At 43.8% G+C, this 25,193-nt stretch overlaps 1 long non-coding RNA gene across 1 annotated transcript in view; it reads left to right on the forward strand.

Annotated features, from left to right (window-relative positions):
• LOC132497526 (uncharacterized) overlaps positions 1-24,474 on the forward strand; it is a 157,395-nt gene extending 132,921 nt beyond the window's left edge. Inside the window, exon 4 of the long non-coding RNA XR_009533608.1 lies at positions 22,854-24,474. This is a non-coding gene — a long non-coding RNA (uncharacterized LOC132497526). The remainder of the gene's footprint in view (positions 1-22,853) is intronic.
• Positions 24,475-25,193: the final 719 nt, after the last annotated feature.

Here is a 25,193-nt window from a genome sequence, read left to right on the forward strand (position 1 = left end):
CGCCAGCAAATAAATTGGGGGTAGGGCGGGCAGTGGTCAGTGGAGCAGGGATGTGAAAGTCCTTTCTCCATCTTCCAGCTTTCCTTACCATTAAGTTGTGGGTTGAGACTGGTTTAAAAAAATTCACATAACAATTAAAATAAGATACTTTAAAAAACAAATTCCAGGGCTTCCCTGGTGGCGCAGTGGTTGAGAGTCCGTCTGCCGATGCAGGGGACACGGGTTCGTGCCCCGGTCTGGGAAGATCCCACATGCCATGGAGCGGCTGGGCCTGTGAGCCATGGCCGCTGAGCCTGCACGTCCGGAGCCTGTGCTCCGCAATGGGAGAGGCCACAGCAGTGAGAGGCCCGCGTACCACAAAAAAACCAAATTCCAGCATCTGGAGTATTGGCTCTCTCTCTCTCTCTCTCTTTCTCTCCCCACTTCCTTTCTCCCCTTCTCTCCCCTCCCTATACCCCCCCTCATGTATTCCTTTTATTCCAATTTATCTGTGTTCCCAATGCGCCGTTTCCGCCGAAGCTGGAGCCTTCCTCGTGAAGGTACCCCTCAGGTGCTGTAGGGCACGCCCAGTGTGTGGGTTAATCATCCCACAGCACCATCTGTCATGATTTAGGCTTAATTGGAAGATGGACCTCACAAAAGGAGACTTCAGATGGAAGGAGGGGCTGGGAGAAGCAGCAAAGGCAGGGCCTCTCCGTTCAGGAAGGAAGCCAGCAGGCCCTCAGGTGCGAGCCCGGTTCCAGATCAGAGGGGAAAAGAGGCCTGCACCTGGGTGTATGGGGCACCACGCCCGGCCATGTTGTTGGCAGGGAGAGGGTGAGCCATCTGCAGGAGGGCTGAGAGGGACAGCTTACATGGGAGTAAAGTCAGCATCACCGTGTGAATTGCAGCTGACTTCCAGATTACTCTCCGGGACACCCTTCAATAGCTCGGGGAAGAGGGAACAGAGAACTAGGTCCTGCCCGCCCCCCTCATTATACCCATGGTCCCTCCCGTCACCTTTAGAAAAAACAAGCAAACTAGGTGGGCCAGCAAATTCAGTTAAATTAGGCACATTTCATTTTTGCAAAGTTGAAAATTCAAAAAATTGGCTTTGGATCCACAGACCCAGCAAACCAAGGGCAAGGTCATCTGGTTACAAAAGCCTGATTTTCCCATCCTTGGTGTTTCTCCTCTAAATTGGATGCTGGAGAGATGCTGTGGCACTTCCAAGCCACTCTGTTACCTTTCGTCCAGTAGAAAGTTGATCCACCTACTCAACGTGCTCTCCAGGGGTGGATGGGAATTGTGAGTGCATGTTGGATTTATCACATGCACACATTATTTATTTGTGTGAGAGCCATGTCATACCCTCAGGCACATGTGCACCTTAGTGACTGGGTCGTGCTCATATTTATGGGGACCTGGTCACATGGTAGGCACTCAGTGGCCAGTATATAAAAAGCTAAATAGTTGCAGGGCAATGACAGGGCTTCTGACACAATACAAGATATACCTGCTAAATCTCTCCCTCTGTTTTGAGTGGCTTCGAACATTTTTTTAATACTACTCCTCAGACCTCTTTCTTAATATAAGTACAGAATTACAACAACCCGCCTCATGATTTGCTATACAGTAAAATTTCCTTAATTGGGCCCAGCATTTTGGAATTTATATTAGTTAAGACACAATCTTATTGGGTAAGAAGTTTGAATGAAGGGTTGTAATTTCGAAATCTGTAAGTTTATGAGATCTACACTTATTAAACAGTGTTTGTATAAATGTAATCCTAGATTCATTTAGCTAATTTTCCTTATTAGTACCCCATTCATTTCTGAAGTTATAGCAAAAAAGAAAAAAAAAGAAAGAAATACTGTAACATAATTATCAGTATTTCTTTAAACAAATCCTAGAGTAAGAATGTTTTTTTAAAGATTAATTCAAATGAGCCTCACAATCTCCCTTTTCTCAAAACAGTAAGATTTTACTCTATTTAACTCCAATTCCTTAGCAGCCTTCTTTATCCAGGGGAGAAGTAAGTTAGCGGAAGCCTTGGGAAGGAGACGTAGTGGTTCAAAGTAACAAAGCTGAAGTTATGTGTTTCTAGATGCTGCTTGGTAGATGCCACTCTTCTTTCAGACCTACTGTGGCCAGGAAACACTTCACCTTTTCTACTGACTACAGCTGCCCCTTGATTATTGCTTGTGTTCCCTTCCTGGTCCGGTTATTACTTTTCCTACAGCAACCAAAAAAATGTGGGATTGTCACCTTCCGTTCCCCACAGCTCAGAAGTCTGGGCACATTTTGATGAGGCTTTGTCTAAGGAGGTGAGTAGAAGGAGGTGTCATAACGGAAAACCTCTCCCTCCTCTGGGGAGGGAGAATCTCCCCTCCTGCTCACCTCTTCTGGGAAGCCTTCCTGGAACCCTCACTAGGTCTGGGTGAGTGAGTTGTCTTTGCTCTCTTAGTGCACTTAGGGGCAACATGCAAAGAATGGGAGTTTTAGAGTCTCATACCCCAAGTTTGGATCCCAGTGCTAATATTTATAGCAATGTAACCTTACGCAAGTCTCGGAGCCTTTTTCAGTCTATTTCCTTAAACAAAAGGGAAAATAAAACTTATTGGAGGGTAATGGGAGGATTAAAGATAATATGCTTCAACATAAGTAGTACCAGAATAGTAAATACTCAAAAAATGGTAGCTCTTTTTATCATGATAGCACTTCCCACACTGTTCTGTGATCATGTTTACCTGTGTGGCATCTCCTCAGGACTGTGAGGTTTTTTAGAGGATATGTCTCTAGCGCTGGACCTTGGAACAGAATCTGGCACAGAGGGGACATTATGTGAATGTTTCTTTTGGAAGAGTACATCAGTGAGTCCATGAGAATGCCTGGATTCATCTTTAAGCAGGCTGACTTGGTTCGTGCATCATGCAGCAAATTTATTTCTTGAGACATATTTGAGATTAGAGACTATTCTAAACAATGAGGAAATGAGAAAAAAGAAAAAGAACAAAGAAATTGGATTCAATATTTTGGTTCTTAAAATGTAGCATACCCAGGAATCACGATAAGACTCACTCTATGAAAACAAGAGGTAACTGGCTATATCACAGGCCAGATCATGCACATTTTGTGCATTCAAATGATGGGTGCAAAATGAAAAACTGAAACACAGAAGGCTTTTTCTCTCCCTCAGCCCCCAGCATTTCTCATTTATTGGCAGGACAATCACTATTTTCCTTCTAGGTACCTTTCATGGGAAGCATTGAGATCTCAGAGAAACTTGCAGAATGAACAGTTGTTGGCATCTCCTTGGGAAGAACAGAAAAAACCCAAAGCTTTGATAGATTTTAAACTGCAACCCTCCTGGGATGCTCTAAATGGCTCATAAATACAGCTGATGGAATATTGCCTACGTGTATTTTCTACTTACACTCACCTTTGAGTTCTCTTCTGGCCCCTTGAGAGTCAATACATACAATAACAGAATTGCTGATGTATTAATCTTTTCTGCTGATCTAAGCATTGTTTTTCCTACCAAAATGGGAATAGGACTGGGGGAGGAAGTGAAATCTAGACCACTCTGAAAAAAATGGGGGGAAAATTTAATTTCCAGACTTCAGGAAATACACTAAGTATTTCTCTTTTTTCTAACCTCACTAAGGCATCTTGATGGAGTGCCCTGGCTGGCCCAGAGCCATGGATTTCAGATTATCACCAGCATCCTCTATCTTGGTTTTGTGACCTTCTTAAGACAAAGCTTTAGCTCCAGGTAAAGCCTGGGCCAGAAGTTCCATTAGAACAATAAGCCTCGTTCTCTAGAGCCATGGCCCCTGCCCAAAGGTTTGCATTACCGTTCTGCAGCCTAGCATGGCAGAGGGACAGTTTTTAGGTTTTGGGAACTTTCGCCTGTGAGTATATACTTTACTGGGGAAACTGATGGTGAACATCCACAGGTGGGGAAGGAAGGAAGAAGATCTCCACTGGAGATGAGTCCGAGAGAGAGAGCCCCGTTACCTAAATTCTCAGCATGAAATTAGCAATGCCATATTGTGCTAAGAGGTGTCGGGGGAAGAAGCAAAGGAAGAGATGGTGGACAGGTTCTGTTGTACCTTTGATCCTCTCCTCCAGCTTCTCTTATTTCCCAAATCCTTCAGCTTCAAGTATGCAGTATGCCAAGGTGCCATATCTGGGGGTAGCGTGTCCTGAACCCCGTCACCAATTTGTTGCGAGGACTAAACAAGATAATGAAAAGCAGTGGACTGTTTTGTTTTGTGACGACCCTGGGGTAATCCTTCATTGTGTGAGTCCTGATGGGGAGGCAAGATTCTGGCCCCATGGGCAAACTGAACCTTTCAATATTCTGGGGACAGTGGCAAAGTCGCTCCCGGTGGCTGCATCATGGGTCCAGAGTTTGACAACGGCAAGGTCCTAGCCAGAGGGATCCTGTGGCAAGATCCACACTGTGTCCCCACTGCTCAGCCTTCCTTGATTTCTGCCCATTCTCAGGGTTTTCCGAGCTCAGTTCTCTAGCCTTCTATTCCGTGAACTTCTGACACTGTTTCCTTACTTTCCTTTTCTTCTCACGGTTAATAAGCTGGTATCTTTTGTGTGAATCTAGGAACGCTGACCATTGCAAATGTGAAGTATGTGATACAGCCAGAGCACACAATGGGGTGTTCATCAAAGCAGACACTCAATACCTGGTACCTACTGCTATTATTAGCCTAATGGCATATGACTACCCTTGGCATTCCAGGAATTCCTATTTGATGCTTCAACTATTGAGATGTCCATGGTGTGTTATATTTTGCTGGGATACCAATTTAAATTGCCTTTGGAATACACATTAGATTATTTCTTAATTGTTTGATTTTTAAAAAAAAAAGATTTATTTATTTATTTTTGGCTGGTTGGGTCTTCGTTTCTGTGCGAGGGCTTTCTCTGGTTGCGGCGAGTGGGGGCCACTCTTCATCGTGGTACGCGGGCCTCTCACTGTCTCGGCCTCTCTTGTTGCGGAGCACAGGCTTCAGACGCGCAGGCTCAGTAGTTGCGGCGCACGGGCTTAGTTGCTCCGCTGCATGTGGGATCTTCCCAGACCAGGGCTCGAACCCGTGTCCCCTGCATTGGCAGGCAGATTCTCAACCACTGCACCACCAGGGAAGCCCTGTTTGATTTTTTTTACAGGAAACATATAACATCTGTAATCCTCAAAAATAATAAATATATTTCCATTAAAAAACACATGACTTTGATCTGAATTATATAGACTCATAAGCAACGAAGCTTTGGTAATTTACTGACCTCAAATGAATGACTAGCAGGCCTAGGTTATAAGAGAGAGAAATGTAGTCTATAATTATATTCTAGAATGGCACCCCATGGATGATCAGGATCTTCTGGTAGGATTGACCAACTCTAAAGAAACTTCAGTGGTTAAAGAAAGAAAGTCTAAGAAAATAAAGTTTAATATTCTGAATTAAGGCCTGGGTGATAATCTATATTCAACGAATAATCTACTAATACAGACACTTGGTCCGTTACCAAGCTTGAGTATGTGTGGACCAGCACCAGAGCATCTTGTCAGTCAGCCAAGGCCTTGCTCCTCAAAGGATGGTCCCCAGGACAGTAGCATCAGCATCGCCAGGGAGTTTATTAGAAATGCAGACTCTCAGGCCCCATCCACACCTACTGCATCAGAATCTGTATTTTACAAGATTCCCTGGTGATTCATAAGCATATCAAAGTTTGAGAAGTATTGATAAATAACTTAGTCATTAACAGCTGGGAGAAATGTCAGGGCTAGTTTCCCCAAACTAGATGGTGATAAAATTTACAACCCATTTTCAGGCATCAGTGATTTACTCTGGGGTTGCTAACCTAAGTGAGTACTATACTCTTTAAGGAGGTAACTCAAGGAAATTTCTGTCTTACCTCCTATAAAATTATCATTTTTCCATATTTTTTCCCTTCAGATTGACAGCTTGAGGGGAGTAGAAACCTCTTTTCTGCTTTATCTGCCTCTGGCTTGAAGCGAGAATGTAAAGGGCAACAGAGAAAATAACGTTAAATTGTCTACATCACTGAAAAGTAGTGATTTCATCTTTTGGGGTGGGACTGGGTCAGCTTGAATCTTACTTATGCCATTTGTTCAGGACAAGAGGTTTCTGCACAAGAAATAGCTGAGTATAATGGGGAGAATGGATTAGATCCTGAGGAAGCCATTATCATGGAGTGTCAGTGAATAAAATTAACATGTATTTTTAATAAGTCTGTAATTACTAATTCTACAATAGACCATATGGTCTGTTCACTTTCGTGGACTCAAACACTTAAGCCCTCAAATGCCGTTTAGTTTTAAACACACACACACACATCCACACACCTCTTCCCCTCAAAGAAAACAAAAGAATTGCATTTCGAGCTCCATGACATTTCCTTAAGGAATAAAAATTCAAATTACTATCGAAGCCATGACTTTTACACTTGTGTCTAGAAAGCACAGTGATGCGTTTTTGCTGTGCCTTGTACCTTGGGCCTTCTCTTTGTGACTTGTTGACTCAATAGTGTGGGCTGAAGGCAGCCTAGCTGTGCTAAGTTTTCAGCTATAAGTGCTGATTGTGAATTTTTGAGTCAGACCTGGCATTGTTATTTAAATGGATCACTGGATGTTTTTCATATTAGAATTCCATTAAATTAAGAAACAAAGAACCCTCTCCTGCTTTCAAGGAGAAAATGCCTTCATTTTCCCACTTCTAGACTGTAAGTATTTTTTAGTCAGGTCTTTTAATAATAGTCTCATGAACATACTTTCAGAGACGTGCATGCATTTTATGACTTCATATGGGTTTTTTAAAACTTCCGATTAAGCAATGCCCCTAAAAATTTTTCCTCTACTCTAAAAGGCTGCAGGAAGTCTCATGTTGCTATCATTGCCTTAAAAGGGTTCCACAAAAAATTGCTATCTTGCAACACATTCTTAAGAATGGGGTAATAAATGCCAGCATTAGAGGGACAAATCAGTCAATTTAAGATGACGGTGTATTTTGAAAATTCATTAACTGAATTTTTAAAAGTCAATCTGATCACTATGGACAATTTCACCTTTTAAATAAGCAAGAGATGTAGCGTTGATGAATGGGATGTGGATCACCCAGGCTCACAGCTTGTTCACGTCAGTCCTTGAGTTGGAAATTTAGAAGAATTCTCTGCAATTTGGAAAGACCCATTCCAGAGAAGACCTGGTAGACAAGGCCTCCATTTACCTTTCTTAAGTTTCTAACCCAATGTTTTCAGCAATCAAGAAAGGGCGATCAGGGCTTCCCTGGTGGCGCAGTGGTTGAGAGTCTGCCTGCCGATGCAGGGGACACGGGTTCGTGCCCCGGTCCGGGAAGATCCCACATGCCGCAGAGCGGCTGGGCCCGTGAGTCATGGCCGCTGAGCCTGCACGTCCGGAGCCTGTGCTCCGCAACGGGAGAGGCCACAACAGTGAGAGGCCCGCGTACCGCAAAAAAAAAAAAAAAAAAAAAAAAAAAAGAAAGAAAGGGCGATCAGACTTAGGACTTAGGCTGTCCTGTTATAATCTTTTCCTTTTCATGGGATTGCACACAATCACAGGGTAGGAAGAGGTGCTAAAGATACCTGTGCCAAGCCCGGTATGGGGAGCCCCTGGGGACCCCAATTCTTGGGTTTCGCCTCTTTGTCCCCAGCACATGGGCAAGTCCAGGACTCAACGTATCTCTTATCTATGGAGCAGCTAGAGAGTCAAAGCTGCAACCTTACATTAGTGCCTCCCTCTTAGGACCACCTCTCTCTAACTGGAGCTTCTAACTAGACGTCTGATTCTTCCTTCATACTTGAGAGAGGAGCTTCAATAAACCACTAGAGAGCTGGACACATATCCTCTGCAACTAGGAACTCATGGACGATTTATACCAGATTCATCCCTGGGAAGAGCTTCAGTGACTTGTGGTCACCAGAAGGAGGGCTGAGTCATGGCACTCCCCACAACGGCAGGCAAAGCTCCCTGAATCCTACGGACCCGAGATGCAGCCCAGTTTGGTACTGTTGGTCTGGGGCTGTTGTAGACGGCATCCTGCAAGCATTTAAGAGTCGAGAAGAGAGATCACATAAGAGTGCCCACAAGAAAAAGTCAACTTGAAACGTCTGTACGGTCCAGAAATCACAATGCCATCGTACGACAGTGTCATTCAATTAAGAACTTTACTATCTCTGTTTCCTTTCCTTTCTACCCCAAAGGGTAGAAACTGTAGCCAGTGGATGGTGGGAAGGTTGACCAGAGAAGGTGAGAGCCATACCCTCTCCCCAAAGAAAGGCAGTACAGTTGCTGGAGAAGGAGGTGTAGTATCTCAATGGGGTTAAGGATGCACTAACCCCAAATATGGCACCTTGGCATAGTGAATATTTCCAGCTGAAGCAGTGTGAGAAACCAGTAGTGGGAAGGTCACTCTGACCTTTCCCCACCCTTCTCCCACGAAACAGGTCATAAAGCTCTCAGGTGAGGGAGCCCTGCCCGTACCTGGCAGAGAGGAGCATCCTCATCTCTGAAGACAAAGGGACTCCGAGAAAAGTCCGAACACCCAGGCCTGGCCAGGTCTCCCCCAGTTCACTACCCTTACCTCATCCTCTTTAACCTATCTTACTCCTCCACGACTGTCTACTCTTCATCAAAACTAGAACAATACTCAGGGCTGTTTCTTCAGGGCTTCATTTCCTCCTGAAGGCTCTGTGTCATGTAAAACGTATAGTAAAGGGCCTCCCTGGTGGCGCAGTGGTTAAGAGTCCGCCTGCCGATGCAGGGGATACGGGTTCGTGCCCCGGTCCGGGAGGATCCCATATGCCGCGGAGCGGCTGGGCCCGTGAGCCATGGCCGCTGGGCCTGCGCATCCGGAGCCTGTGACCGCAACGGGAGAGGCCACAACAGTGAGAGGCCCACATACCGCAAAAAAAAAAGAAAAAAAAAAAAAAAAAAAAAGTATAGTAAATAAATTTGCTCGCATTTCTGCTGTTAACCTGTCAGTTTCATGTTCAGACTCAGACAGGGACGCTAAGAGGACCCTGCAATCTTCTCCTCTCCTGCAATCTTACCGTGAACACTGAAGTTGCTCGGTGTACTGGGCTGCACACCATTTGTTACTAAATTAACGGAGACATGGCTGAGATTTCAAAGGAACACGTGATTTTTTCCATTGCCTGAGAGTAAACGGCAAAGCCATGGGGCGTGGAGTGTCCTCACTTTTATTCCCAGGCAAGGCAAAGTTTCCCTGCTGGGTGGTTTAAAAGAATAAAGGTGTCAAAAATATTACACCCCTCGAGAACCGGGTGATTGGTAAAGTGGTTGCGTGCTCTGTTTCCACTAAACAGAAACCCTTGGGCTGAGAGCAGATATTCATGGAATCCTTTAACAAGTAGTTGTTGGCACACGGCCCTTGGATAGCACCGGAGAGTAAAGATCAACAAACCCTACTCTTTACCCTCAAGGAGCTGATGATCTACTGGGGAATGAGGACAATTGAAAATGAAGATGACTTTTCCGTGTGCTAAGTGCTGCTACAGGGTACCCAGAAGCACCTGACCTCTCTCGGAGGATGACAAACAGCCTTCCACTGGAAGTTAAGCTGAATTTGAGACTCGAGGTACCCGTAGGTGTTAACTGGCAACAAAGAAGAAGAAAAGCAAGAAGGTACAGGGAGGATAATCGCATTCTGGGCAGAAACAACAGCAGAGGGTGAAGCTCACAGGTAGATGAGCAGGGGCAAGAAAACTGGGAGTTGTTTATTTGCTTGGAGTGTGGAATTCAAGGTGAGGAATAGCAAGAAATGAGGACTGCGAGACAGGCAGCATCACATCAGGAAGAGCCTCATAAACCACACTCAGCTGGGATTTTCATCTTGGGTCCATGTCCATTTTTAGCAAGGGAAAGATCAGACTTGCACTTTTGAGTAATTTCTCCAAAGCAGAATAAGAAGAAGAAAATATTAGATCCGTTAATCACATTGTTTAAAATTGCGCCCTTTAAATTTTTCTTGTTCTGTATGCTGTTTACACATGCGCTTAATACGGTAGCAATAGTACGTGCCTGTCATTTATAAATACATGCACATTTGAGGATGCAGGGACAATTGCTTTAGAAAGGTCTCCCCTGCGGCAGCAGATGACAGTGTGGAACGTGGGTTGGAGGGCAGCAAGGGTGGAGGCAAGGAGACTAGTCAGGGAGCTGTCGTGCTGATTGAAGTAGGAATGACAATGACATTGAGGATGCAAGGAAGTGGCTAAGTATGAAGCCGGCTCTAATGTCACTTCAGGCTTGCACGTGTGACTGTTCCATCAGAAACCTCAGCACCCACAAGCGAGCTGACAGGTGAGGGGTATAAAGAGCACAGGATGTCAGAAGATCCGGGTGTCAAGTCCTGGTTTCCTCACTTAATATGTGATTTGGGCAAATCATTTACTTTCTCAGCCTTTGTTTCCCCAACCATAAAAATCGGGCTATTGAAACACGGCCTCACTACTTCCTGGAGCGATTGTATTGACTCACTGGAAAAACAAATAAGAGGTGATTCTGAAATCAGTGAAGCACTGGACACACAATAGATGTTATTCCGTATCTATCATTATTCCATCATAGAAAGATTCCACAGGTACTGTATTTCCGCGTGTGCATTGTCAGGCTCCACCTCTAATTCTAACAAGGGAAACAAATTACCCTGCTACTTAGTAGAAGCCAGCATCGTGTGTCAAAAATAGAAATAAATGGGTCTGGAGACCTAGTTATGCCCTTTCCTCCCTGGGAAGGGCTGAGACTCAGTTTCCTTATCTGTGAATGGGGAAGAATGGCATCTCTCCTGCCTACCTCTCCGTTTAACTCAGAGGGAGTTGTGAACACACACTGAGCTGAGGCCAGGAACTCTCTTTGGCTCTGCCTTTCCCACAACGTCCCTGGGTGACCTCTAACAAGTTACTTTCCTCATCTGCAAAATGGGCAGACAATTTGTTTGACCTTTCAGTTATGAAATATCTTTATTCTATTAAAGATGAACGATGAGATGAGATGAAATACAGAGCACGTTCATGACAACTGTATATTACTTTTTCTCTGTTTTGCCTGGTTCGGTGGGGAGGAAAGGCCAAATACGTTGAAAGGAGAATACAAAGTTTACCACTAGAATTACTGCATATTAACCAAGGCATGGAAAATGGAAGAAACTGTGAAGATCTTCTCAATATGCAGAGCCACCAGGCAATCAGTGACAATAAAATTGCGAATTCAGCAATTCCATGCTGGGTTTTAATTTCCTGGCACTGGTGTGCCCATTATTTAAGCATGCATTTGGGTTGGTGCCAGCCTGCCCCTCTTCCCCACGGCGAGGGAGGGGTGCTGAGAAGCTTCCCCCATCACACACCAGCGGGCTCGGGACTCCCACAAACCCGCTACTCTTTGAAAGGTCAGGAAAGGGAGGTGGCACAGCAGACTTTATAAATGACAAAGGGAAGCTGGGGGAGAATTGGTGAAAAATGAAGAGTGTGGAAAAGGAAGGAAAGAACTAGAAGAAACGGGGGAATAGAATTGAGGGGGAGGGCTTCCCTGGTGGCGCAGTGGTTGAGAGTCCGCCTGCCGATGCAGGGGACACGGGTTCGTGCCCCGATCCCGGAAGATCCCACATGCCGCGGAGCGGCTGGGCCCGCGAGCCATGCCGCGGACCCTGTGTGTCCGGAGCCTGTGCTCCGCAACGGGAGAGGCCACAGCAGTGAGAGGCCCGCGTACAGCAAAAAAAAAAAAAAAAAAAAAAAAAAAAAAAAAGAATTGAGGGGGAGCAGGAGACAAGACCGTGATGGTCGATGCTGTTTCATGGACAACGAGAAAGGGAGAATCAGGTGTCAGAATAAGGTCTGAGAAGAGGAGGGAAGATGGGGATGTACGAGGACGCTATGGTCCAGATCCCTCTCTCTTCCCCGGTCAAGGATACAGTCAGGTGACACCTCCAGCTGCAGAAACTTTGCACCTGCCCATGTCAGCGCTGAGCCTCTTCCTGGGCACCTTCCAGCCAGGGGTGAGGATCTAAGGCTTTTGCCTAATGTGAACCCTGCCCCAGAGCTCCCCACCGGGCTAGCTGAGGCTTCCTCAGAGCTGCCTTTACGTGGAGACTCTTCCTACCCAACCTCCCTTCCTTCTCCCCGATGGTGGTTTGTTTTGTAGGTCAGGCTGGCTGGTTGACATATAAATAGTCCACAGTTATATAATTACACGAATCTGGGTGGTCATGTGAAGGTACTTGGTACGTGTGGCTAACGATCTCTAATGAGATGATTTTAAGTAAAGGAGATGAACTTCCACAACGTGGTTTGGGTCTCATCCAATCAGTTGAGTGCCTTCAGAGAAAAAACGGAGGTTTCCTGGCAAAGAAGGAATTCTGCCTCAAGGCTGCAGCATCCACTCCTCCTAGAGTTTCCAGCTTGCCGGATATATATATATATATATATATATATATATATATATATATATATATATATATATATAAATATATATATATATAAAGGAGATATATATAATATATAGCTCTCCTATTTGTTCTGTTTCTCTGGAGAACCCTCTCTTCTTTTACAAGCATCAGACCTGTAGTCTGAAGGCTCTCCCTACTTGCTCCTGCCCCCCCCACTTTACCTTCCATGTTGTTACCCCAGTAAATCTCTTGCACTCTAACTCCATCGGGCCCTCTACTTGCCGAAGAAGCCAAATGCTAAAGAAGCCAAATGCAGTCTGGACTCTCCAGACTATGTCCTCATTTTTATTTTAGAAAATCTGGGCATAATTAGCCACAGGATCTTATAACACTTGACTGGGAGGAAAAGAAATAGAAGAAATAGTGTGTAAAAAGAGAAATGAAAGGAAGGTCAAAGGCTAAGAGAAACATGGGGTCGCAGCTAGGAGATGCATAAAGGAAATTGCCTTTCCCCCCCAAAATGTGGCAATGTCAGATTTGGATGTTGTTTTTAAAGCCCAGGGGCTTTTTGCAAACAGTGGACTGGGAAGACACCAGGCAGGAAAGGAGAGGAACAAACACACACTGGTGTTTGTCTCTTATTTGCTTTTGCTTATTGGAGAATCCACTGAAAATGTGTATTTCCCCTTTGCCAATTGCCATCTCTTAAATTCCCTTACTTAAGAACACACACAAAAACAGTATTCATTGCATCTGCTTCAATTTTCTCCTCAACTTTTATGGATTCCTCTGCGTGGCTTCTTAACAAAATGAGACTGAATCCTAGAACCGTCTGCTATTGCACAGATCCTTTTTTCCCTTAGTTGCTTTACTTGTGGTTTATATAGAGAGTAACCTGGATGGGTTGATTCCAGGGGCCATCTGTGATACAGTGATGAGGTGAAGACAATATGACCGGAGCAGTCCGCTGTACACGGCTGGGAAGAAAACGGCAAGTGCTAATTAAAGCCACTGGACCTGTATCCTGGCACAGCATTACCTGACAGCCTCTGAAGCTGGATTTTCATTTCTGAACTTGTGCTGACTTCCCTTAAATCTGAAGAGCTCCCATTCATTCATTCTTTCATCCATTTATTCGACAGTAGTTAACTCAGGGCCCAGCAGGTGCTGGGCACAGTGCTGGATGCTGGGGAAGAAAAACAGCATCATTTCCTGCTCACAAGGCTTCCGGTTCTATTGGTTGGTGAATGCTTACGAGGCCGACTGTGTTTCTGGGTTGCTTCTTTCACAAAGGTGTCGCTAAAGCCAACGTTAAAACCTTCCGTGTCCTTCCCCCCAAGGGTTGTGGTGTGGCACCCATGCAGAGAAGGCATATCGAGGATGTCCCTTGGTCCACGTGCTCAGGGAAGAAACCACAGGCCTTACTGGCACCACCGTCTTTTTTGTTGAAAGCCAGCTGCCATTAGCCGCTGGTCTCTCCTCAAATGGATGGAGCACGTGTGGGTGGAGCAGGGTGTACTGCTCTTCTACCAGCCAGTGCAACTCCTGCCAGATCTCAGTCACCAAGATGCTGTCCCGAGGGCATCCGAATTTCTTATGCAAATGACCTTTGCATTGCCCTGGTATATTAGAGAAACAGAACCAGCAGGGTGTGAGGCTGGCAAGTGCACAATCTATAGGGCAGAGGCTGGCAGACTGGACATTTCGGCAAGAGTAGAAGGTGCAGTCTTGATCCCCAAGGCGGTCTGGAGGCAGAAGCCTGTCCTTTTCGGGGGACCTGAGTTTTTTTCTCTTAAGGCCTTCAACTGATTGGATGAGTCCCATTTAGGAAAAGGATACTTTGCTTTATTCAAAGTCTACTGATTTAAATGTTAATCATATCTTTAAAACACCTTTACAGCTGCACATAGACTGGCATTTCACCAAACAACTGGGCTCCACAGTCTAGCCATGTTGACACATAAAATTAGCCATCACTCCAGTGAACTCCAGTTGTAATATGTACCAGCCCCCTTCTCGGATAGAGTGGGGGTAGGTTTCAGTTTTTATTCTGTTGATTGTTTCTTTTGCTTTTTAATTTGATGAAGTCCCACTTGGTGATTTTTGCTTTTGTTGCTTGTGCGTTTGGTGTCATAGCCCAAGAATCATTACCAGGACCCATGTCAAGGAGCGCTCTCTCTTTATGTTTTCTTCTAGGACTTTTATGGTTTCAGGTCTCACATGTAAGTCCTTAATCCATTTTGAGTTAATTTTGTGAATGGTGTAATTTAGAGATTCAAATTCATTCTTTTTGTGAATATTCAGTTTTCCCAGCACCATTTATTGAAGAGACTATTCTTTCCCCTTAGTATTCTTGGCTCCCTTGTCAAATATTACTTGGCCATATGTGCACTCTCGATTCTGTTGCATTGGTCTACATACCTGTTTTTATGCCTGTACTACACTGTTTTTTGTTCTGTTTGTTTGCGGTACGCGGGCCTCTCACTGTTGTGGCCTCTCCCGTTGCGGAGCACAGCCTCCGGACACGCAGGCTCAGCGGCCATGGCTCATGGGCCCAGCCACTCCATGGCATGTGGGACCCTCCCGGACCGGGGCACGAACCCGTGTCCCCTGCATCGGCAGGCGGACTCTCAACCACTGTGCCACCAGGGAAGCCCTACGACACTGTTTGATTTCTATAGCTTTGTAATATAGTTTGAAATCAGCAAGGGTGATGCCTCCAGCTTTGTTCTTTCTCAAGATTGCTTTGGCTATTCAGGGTCTTTTGTGGTTCCATATAAATTTTAGGATTGTTTGTTCTATTTTTGTGAAAAGTACCATTGGAATTTTGACAGGGATTGCACTGAATCTATAAATGGCTTTGGGAAGTATGGACTCTTTAACAATATTAACTCTTCTGATCTATGAACATGAGATATCTTTCCATCTATTTGTGTCTTTTTCAATTTCTTCTGTCAATGTCTTAGTTTTCAGTGTATAGGTCTTTTACTTCCTTGGTTAAATTTATTCCTAAGTATTTTATTGTTTTCAATGCTATTGTAAATGAGATTGTTTTATTTCTTTTTCAAATCGTTTATTGTTAGTATATAAAAAGCAACTGATTTTGTATGCTGATTTTGTATCTGGCAACTTTACTGAAGGAAAATATTAGTTCTAACAGGTTTTTTTGGTGGAGTCTTTAGAAGTTTCTATGTATAAGATTATGTCATCTGCAAACAGAGATAACTGTACTTCTTCCTTTCTGACCTGAATATCTTTCTTTTTTTTTTTTTGGTACGCGGGCCTCTCACTGTTGTGGCCTCTCCCATTGCGGAGCACAGGCTCCAGACGCGCAGACTCAGCGGCCATGGCTCATGGGCCCAGCCGCTCCGCGGCATGTGGGATCCTCTCGGACCGGGGCACGAACCCGCGTCCCTTGCATCAGCAGGTGGACTCTCAACCACTGCGCCACCAGGGAAGCCCTGACCTGAATATCTTTTATTTCTTTTCTTGCCTCATTGCTTGGCTTGGACTTGCAGTGCCATGTTGAATAGTAGTGGTGAGAGTGGGTACCTTTTTCTTGTCTCTGACCTTAGGAAAGCTTTCAACATTTGACCATTGAGTATGATGTTAGCTGGGGCCTGTCATATATGGCCTTTATTATGTTGAGGTATGTTCCTTCAATCCTTAATTTATGGAGAGCTTTTATCATGAAAATATGTTGAATTTTGTCAAATTCTTTTTCTGCATCTATTGAGATGATCATATGAGTTTTATTTTAGCTTTCATTCTATTAATGTGGTGAGTCACATATATTGATTTGTATATGTTGAATCATCCTTGCATCCCAGGGATAAATTCCATTTGCTCATAGTGTATGATCCTTTTAATATGCTGTTGAAGTTGGTTTGCTAGTACTTTGTTGAGAATTTTTGCATGTATATTCATCAGAGATATTGACCTGTAATTTTCTTTTTTTGTAGTATTCTTATCTGGCTTTGGTATCAGAGTAATGCTGACCTTGTAAATGAGTTTGGGAGTGTCCCTTTCTCTCTAATTTTTTGGAAGAGTGAAAAGTATTGGTATTAATTGTTCTTGAAATATTTGGTAGAATTCACTGGTGAAGGTATCTGGTCCTGGGCTTTTCTTTTCTTTACTGGAAATTTTTTTGATTCTTCAATAGAAGATTGAATCAGTAGATTTTCTATTTCTTCATGATTCAATCTTGGTAGGGTGTATGTTTCTAGGAATTTATCTGTTTCCTTAAGATTGTTCAATTTGTTGGCACAAAACTGTTCTTAGTAGTTTCTTATAATTCTTTCTATTTCTGTGGTGTCAGCTGTAATGTTTCCTCTTCGATTTATAATTTTATTTACTTGAGTCCTCACTCTTTTTTCTTAAGTCTAGCTAAAGATTTGTCAATTTTATCTTTTCAAAAAATAAACTCTTAGATTTCTTGATCTTTTCTATTGTTTTCTATTCCTTATTTCATTTATTTCTTCTCTGATCTTTATTATGCCCTTCCTTCTGATAAGTTTGGGCTTAGTTTGTTCTTCTTTTTCTAGTCTCTTGAGGTCTGAAGTTTGGTTGTTTGTTTGAGATCTCTCTTTTTTCTTAATGTAAGTGTTAATCACTATAAACTTCCTTCTTAGAACTGCTTTTGCTGTATTCCATACATTTTGGCATGTTATGTTTTCACTTTTATTTGTTTCAAGATTTTTTTTTTTTTTTTTTTTTTTTGCGGTATGCGGGCCTCTCACTGTTGTGGCCTCCCCCGTTGCGGAGCAAAGGCTCCGGACGCGCAGGCTCAGCGGCCATGGCTCACGGGCCCAGCCGCTCCGCGGCATATGGGATCCTCCCAGACCGGGGCACGAACCCGTATCCCCTGCATCGGCAGGCGGACTCTCAACCACTTGCGCCACCAGGGAGGCCCTGTTTCAAGATTTTAAAAATTTCTTCTTTGACTCACTGGTTGTTCAGGAGTATTGCTGCTAACCTTTTATGTGCAAATTTCCAATGTTTTCCTACAACAATAGAGCCATAGTGTAGATAATATTTTGTTAACTTGATATTTGCACTTGATCACATACTGTGTGAATTATTCCAAGATAATATGTATATATTTCTCTATAACAGCATTCTTAATTATTATAACATATTGTATTGCATGAATATACCATTGTTTATCCAACCAATCCTCTATTGATGGACATTAAAAGAGTTTCCTAATGTGCCCCTAGTTATAAACAAGTATACACTGATTGTTTTCAGTCATACATCTTTGTCCATTTGTCCAAACATTTCCCTCTGATAAATTCCTAGGAAGGGAATTACTAGGTCAATAGGTGTGCACTGTTTAAAAGGCCTTTGGTGCCTATTGATAAACTGCTTTTCAGGAAAATACACCAATTAATACAAGGGCTATTATTTTAATAGCATACGTTTATCAGCTTATATTGGTTCCATATGTTACTGAATACCTCTGAATCCTCTATTATTTCCAAAATTAAATTTGGAAGAAAAATGTTTTTAATCCTGGGATAATAAGAATAATTTTTAAAAAAGAGCTTAATCCTACTGCTTTGGCTTTGAAGAAGATTCTCTTTATGGACTTTAAAAAAAAATTAAGTATATTTCTTTTCATTGATGCACCAGCCTACTATAAAATGGAGACTGCGTTACCTACGTGTATAGAGATTTAAGAAGCAGATAATTTCTTAAAGAATATATGTATGTTGATGGCGTTCAGAGCACACTACCCCAGAGTATGGCAACTTGCCCTATTGAGCATTTTAAGCTGAAGGGCATAGAGATGGCAGATGCTGGAAGGATTCTCTGACCTCCCCCTTCTTCCCTGATGCAGGTCATAAGACCCTCCCATGGCAGGTGGCCTGTCTATACCTGGAGGAAAAGAGCATCCCTATCTCCAAAGATGGAGGGACCCCCAGGGGAATCCAAATGAAAAGGCCCTGCTAAGTTTCCCCAGTTTATTACGTGTATCTCATACTCTTTTCTCCTAGTATGTTTTCCCACAACTATCCACTCTTCATCAAACCTGGTATAAAACCCTCTGGTTTAATCATTTTTTTCAGTTCTTCATCTCTTTCTGAAGGCTCCTGTGTCATCTAAAACTTATATGGAGTACACCTGTATGTTTTTCTCTTACTAATCCTTCTTTGGTAGTCTAATTTACAAATCCCCAGCTGGAGAATCTAGGACGGAAGGAGAAAAATATTTTTTTCCTCCCTTACATGTACATGAACAGAGTTGATGATGTTGCTTAATGTTTGAGGACTGGAAGGCTGGGTGAAGTAAAGTACAGAGATAGAATAACCAGACACCCCAGTTCTGGACTCCACACATGCAATACTTTTTTAGTAGAGAGAGATTCTCCACAGTCATCAGTATTACAGCACTGCGTCAATTCAGATTGTAGAAACTCTACAGCCAGACTTAAAGCAAGTCCAGGACAGCAGGCTAGCACTCACCTGAGTTGACATGCAGTTCTCACAGCTAGACGTTGTCAACACCAAACTTCCCAGCCTCCTCTGGCTGCCGTAAACACACACCAAACACACACCCACATGGCTAACTGCAAGAATCACCTTGACTTTGTCTCAAAAGCCACAAAAGTGATTTTGTTAATGACTCAGCACTTTTGATCAATTATAGTTTAAAGGCTCGATACATGTTTGTTGCACTGAATTGCTCAGTGTTAATTGTCTCATACTTAGGTGTTCACTTTGTAAGCATAAATGGGATTGACAGACTGACATTTTTATTCACAGGTCCCTAACAAGATGGAAACCAAAGGGAGCAGAATGAGAAGTGTGGTTAGGTGCCAACTTTGTTAATGTCTATCAGGAGGTCAGAGGGGTGGAGGGAATAAAAGAGATCGATGCATCTTAGCATAAGGTTAGTGTAGCCTCTGAACGGCGGTCCTGAGATCTAAGAGCAGCCCCGTCTGCCTTCCACTGATAGCAACCACACGCATTTCCTGGGAGTCGAGAACAGTCACGGCGCGCACACACACACACAAATTTCAAGGCAGGATTAACCTGGAGGTGAAGTCACTTCTGCCCCCGTGATGCCCCACTTCTAAGCTGTCATCGCACACCTTTTAAAATCCTAACGCCAACGTGCCAATTAAAAGCCTAGTTTGCAGTGGGACGATAGAAGGCAATGTGGGTTTCACTCTTTTCCAGCCGAACAAAAGCAATGGCTTTGCTCCTTGAGCTCCAGCGACAATGAGCCTTTTTTGAATGGTCCCGGCCACCACACACTTCCCAGCTACAGTCACTGGCTAGGTAGGTAACAAAAGGGGAGCAAATGGTAATGAATCAGAATTTGCAGAGTTGAGCGGCTACGGGGCGAGGGAGGGCTCCAAAGAACAGCAGTGACCTGTTCCATCTGTATCACTTGTCAACCAAAATTGTCAGTGACTCTTGGAACAGTTACCTCCTCCCTGACACCAAAACCCTACACAGCACAATAACTCTTGAGCCTCCCCCCACCATGTCATTAATCACGTTCACGGTGACTTCCTTAGCAGGTTACAGCATTAGCTGACTCCCAGACACTCCGAAGCGAACAAATTAAAGAGGCTCTCTCTGCTCCGTGTCTATTCATCCAGCCTATTCCTCTTCCCTAAATGCTTCTCCACTTGCAATTGGCATTCCAGCCATGTTGCATATATTTTTTAAAAGCCATCTTACAGGTCAATAATGTTAAACTCTTACCCATGACAATAATTTCCTCTTGTCCAGTGTGTACAGACATAGGGAAGGTGCACACACAGAGCGTGCGTTGGAGCACAGGCACAGAGCCCTTTGGTCTCTCTCTGCATTGTGCGGCCTCTCTTCCTATTGTGTTTCAGCCTTTTACTGGCAGTCTCTTTCTCCTGCAAAGAGAGATTACAAATACAATCCTAGAATTGCAAATAGAACAGTGGATGCTTTTTGTTCAGCTTCCTGTCCAAGTTGTTATCACCTTTGTCATGATAATGAGCCATCAGAATTTCATAGCCTGAATATTCTCTCCACTCCTCCTGTGCATTGAGGGCCTAAATTTGGATGAGTTTATGGTCTCCTTGCTTGCTGCCCCTGGATAAAAAGATGGCTGGAAAAGTTGACCGGCTTTAAGATAACCCAGGGTTCTAGGTGGAAGGTAACAGTTCACTGACATTTTTGAAGGGTTCACACCACGACCTGTATCAACTCAACTGAAGCCTTATCTGGAAATCTGAAGAGTAAAATACGCACCTGCCAAGTTTTTCCGTTGGGTCTCGAAAAAGGTGGATGGATCTTCCACCCTAGATGAAGTTTCCCCAACCGTGACAGAGCAGTTTTCACCATTCAGGGGACGTGTGTTGAGTCCCTGCTCTGGCATAGATGTGCTGGGGGGGGGGGGGGAAAGACGTGGCAGGCCAGAAGAACAAAGGCACACACGAATTCGTATTTATGCCTGCACACAGCGCAAAGAAACGACTGAGTTCATCTCTACATGTCACTGTTATGTGACTCTCAGATCCAACTTCACCAGTGAGAGCCCATTTATAACAGCCTGTATGCTAATTAGCAAGCCACAAATTCACCAGTGGAGACCCATTTCTGACCTTGGCCACGCTCTTTCAAAAACTGTCCAATATTGATCAAGATAAGATAACAGAAGTGCATTTGTAGTAGCTGGACTTCCCAATGAGAACTCTGACTGCTCACCCCTAATAAGTAAATTTCTGTTAGAGCACCTCCTACACTTAGGTTGTGAATTAAGCTAACAGATACATGATATCCCATTATCTATGCTAAAGCACTTCATAGCAAATTACAGACATCGGAACAGTTTACAAGATGATCCGATCTATACTTGATTCTGACATGTATGAATAATTTATTTCACCAGTATTTCATCAAAATTGTGTGCTGCTAATTAGATGGAGGGTTTTTGTGACAAAGCACAAACTGCTGGGGTGGGTGGTCTGTGAGGCTGTAGAACATAAAAGGGCTTTTTATCCCCCCAGCAGATGGGGTCCCCCAAGGATGAAAGAGGCTCGAGAGCGACTTAAATGGGCCTCAGGGCTGTTTGTGATTGAAGCTAAGTGCTAGCTGTGATTAAATTTATGTAAAGTACCTAGCACAGTGCCTGGCACTGAGTAGCTGCTGGATATCTGTGAGACGTTTTTTCCCTGGAGTTGGGTATCTCACTACACTGAGATACCTGGTACCGTCTCCAAGGAGGTGTGACTTTTAGTTCAGTGACTCACCCTGAGTTTGTACGGAGAAATCGTTGATGAAGCCAAAAACAGAACTCAGAATCTGTGTTCAATTTCTAGTCAATACTTCCTCTTGCTGGGATGCCAGCCCTCCACAAGCACCTTTGCCAAGAGAGAACAAGATTCTCAGAGAAACCCAAGTGCTCTGGTAGTTTTTAAACAGCCAGTTCTTGCTTCCTCTCCAAATATACTTTGCTCTCATACTTGCAATTTCAAAGTAGCTAAACACAGAGGCCTCCCTCCCTTCTTTCCTTCCTCCCTCCTTCCCTCCCTCCCTCCCTTCTTTCCTTCCTTCCTTCCCTCCCTCCTTCCTTCCTTCCTTTTTTCTTTTTAATCCAGTTGCCTCCAGTATCAGGCTGGGGATTGGGCAAGGGGGGAAGGAAAGAAAAAATAATTTTCCCTCCGCCCTTCTGAGCTCTTAGCTGGGGCCTCTGTAATAAAAGACAGATTAACAAGAGAAAAACAAACAGAAGTTTATTAACTCGGGTACCTCATATATACATGGGAGCTACCAGGGGAAAATGAGTAACTCAAAGGGGTGGCTTAGAATTCAGGCTTAAATATCATCTTAATAGGGAAAGGGGAGGGCAGAGGCAGGGCTCCTAGGGGAGAGTAAATGGTGTTTAGGAGAGATGAATGGGCTCTTAGAAGAGTAAGTGGGAGGAATGACCATTTGTGACCAAGTTTGTCTGGGTGTGGTGTCAACTTCTACTCTTCCCTCCTGGGATAAGAGTCAATTTTTCCTGGCTGATCAAACTCCCAGGGAAGGGAGGGGAGGGGACTTAAGTGATGGAGTTCCTTTTGGAGGGTCTGTCTTTAGGCAAATAAGGGGAGTTGAGAGAAAGCCTCTCCCAGAATTTGCGGTTTTTCAAGTGCCGACAGCTCGAAATAGTCAGTGTGCCAAAGTGACATATTTAGGGGTGGCGTGTCCTGAACTCCCGCAGTCATATTTTGGGGTGGCATATTCTGCTACCCTTCCAAAGAAAAGAAAAAAAATGTGCTGACTTCTTTATCTCATGGGTGTATGTTGGGGGCACAAACGTGGCAGGAGGTGGGGGTATAGAAGAAGGAGCACAGACTCATCTGGTGCTAAAATAATCAATTGTAATTTGAGAAAAGTCTGAAATATGGCTGGCACAGCATTGTTTTTGTTTCCTTAGGAAGACACCGAAGAGGAGGAGAAAGTTTTTCTGGAGCCTCTTAGGGTGCCTGATTGGGTGTGAACCTTCAATCAACAAAGACAGATGAACCGGAGATATGTATACACACCTATTGAGTATAAGGTTTATACGACACAGGAGCTTCATAAGGAAATGAAGACCTGAAGAAAGTGAGATCTGGGCGTTTCGATGCCAGGTTGGATGAAGAGCACAGACGTGGAAGAATACCTAGGACAACAGGTATGAGGTCAGAGTAGGAAACTGGGGGACGCTTAGCCAGGCCTGTGCACCCCGATTCTTCTGGGCGTCCCTTTTTCTTTGGAGATAAGGATGTTCATCTCCTCCTGGTCTAGGGAGGGCACCTCTCACAGGAGGGCACCTCTCACAGGAGGGCTTTATGACCTGTTTCAGGAAAGAAAATCACAGGAAAGGTCAGTGTGACCTTCCTGCAACTGCCGTTTTCTCAAACTCCTTTAGCTTAAAATATTTAACATGCCAGGTGTTGTATTTTGAGACAGCGTGTCCTGAACTCCATCCACACCCTTACTCAACCGACGATTAAGAGACCTCAAGACTCTGCTTTCTCTGACCACAGTCTCCTGAATTATCAAGGCGAGAACCATCACGGGGATCGACTTTACATCTGCAAATACTGTTATTCCACAAGGTCAAGGCCAACACCGCTTTCTAACAGCTGTTAGGCCCACAGCTACATTTCCTCACGCTTCGCCTTGGCCCGTAGCCTAAAAATGTTAGGAGTAGCATTGCCCTTTCTCCCCATCCCGTCCCCTCCTTCTCTCTCTCCACAGTTCTCCTCCCTGCAGAAAGGAAACTCCTCTGTTTTGCTCAGAAGTTTCTCAAAAGCTACAATGCAAATCACCCTAATCGTTTGCTAGATGAACAGTGATCAGTCTAACCTCCTAATTAGCATTGTTAAAATCTGCTAACAAAGGACATTTAACAATATCTTAATTAGGAAGGATTTCCAATTTGTGATATGGAGCATGTTAAACAAACAGGGCACAATTCTCTTTTTGTTCCTGGGCTCGGCAGCCAGAGAGATTACATGAGAGATTACATGATATGACACAAGTTCTGCATTTGCCATTTATCATTCTATATCCTTTACACATTTGCACTATATAATTAGTGTCGTGGCTAATTTGACCTGTGTTATTGTTTGCACTGTAAGTTGGAGAGAATAGAGTGGGTGATGCCGGGTGATGGAAATTGGGGCAGGTGTCTGGTTCTCCCTTGGAATGACTGCAGCTTCAAACGCCTGCTGGAAAAGACCTCGGCTAACAAACAGAGCAAACCTGGGGGGCCTCCAGGCGCGGACAATGGTGTACAAGGTAAAGAACCTCTTTGAGTCATTCCAGATAAATACGTGGATGGCTAACCATCTTAGTCTGCCCTCCTTTTCCAAGCTCTTACAGCTTACTTTAAAAGCTCCTATTATCTATCACTTAATTATTAAAAAGTGTCTACTCTGTTTTCATAAATTATCTATGTGTTAGAGATGTTGGCGTATGAGAGAGAGTCATGGAGAGGGAGGTTCCAAAGCCAATTACCCGAGCTGGGAAGATTGTAGAATACAGTGGGACCCTTGAATTATTCTGTACTAGACCTTTAAGGATGTGTGGATGTGTGTGTGTGTGGTTAGAGTGGATGGGGGCTGGTGGTGGGGAGGAGGAAGGGTTAATAATTCCTCTAATAAGTCGTATTTTATTATGCTCATCTATTTGCAAGGACATCCTTACTGTTGGATCCTTTTCCGGGTGTCTTAACTTCTTTATCTTGAAGACAGGAGAAATGCTTGGAAGATATTACCAACACCAAATGTTATCTGGAATTACCGTTTATATAAACTACATCATCTAAAGTAAATGAGAAAACATAAGAAAAAGGCTTAATAGCATGTCTGGCACATAGTTAATATTCAATAAATTGTAGCTGCAATAAACTATGTCATATTATAAAGCTGTATATACTATACGATGACATCTTGGGTGCATCACACAGTCGATGGTGCTATATACAATGCATACTATATTTCATATAGTATGTAATCTAATCAAATGTTCAGAGGCTATTTCTAGACTCTGGTCTAAGTCCCTGAATGGTCTCTTCTATGAAGACATCAGGCAATAAATAGACCAGAGGTGCAACTTCCTACTCCCAACTTGCCAGGAGCAACCTCCAAGGATTATCCAATAAGATAGAAAACAAAATAAAATGGAGGAAAAAAAGCTTTACAGTTAAATAACTGTGGTCTGAGCCCATATTGAAAAGTTGCTGACCTTGAATTGGCATCTGTTCCTTCTCTCCCCTCCTTACATT

The sequence above is a fragment of the Mesoplodon densirostris genome, chromosome 10 (genome assembly GCF_025265405.1).
Source record: "Mesoplodon densirostris isolate mMesDen1 chromosome 10, mMesDen1 primary haplotype, whole genome shotgun sequence".
NCBI lineage: Eukaryota > Metazoa > Chordata > Mammalia > Artiodactyla > Ziphiidae > Mesoplodon > Mesoplodon densirostris.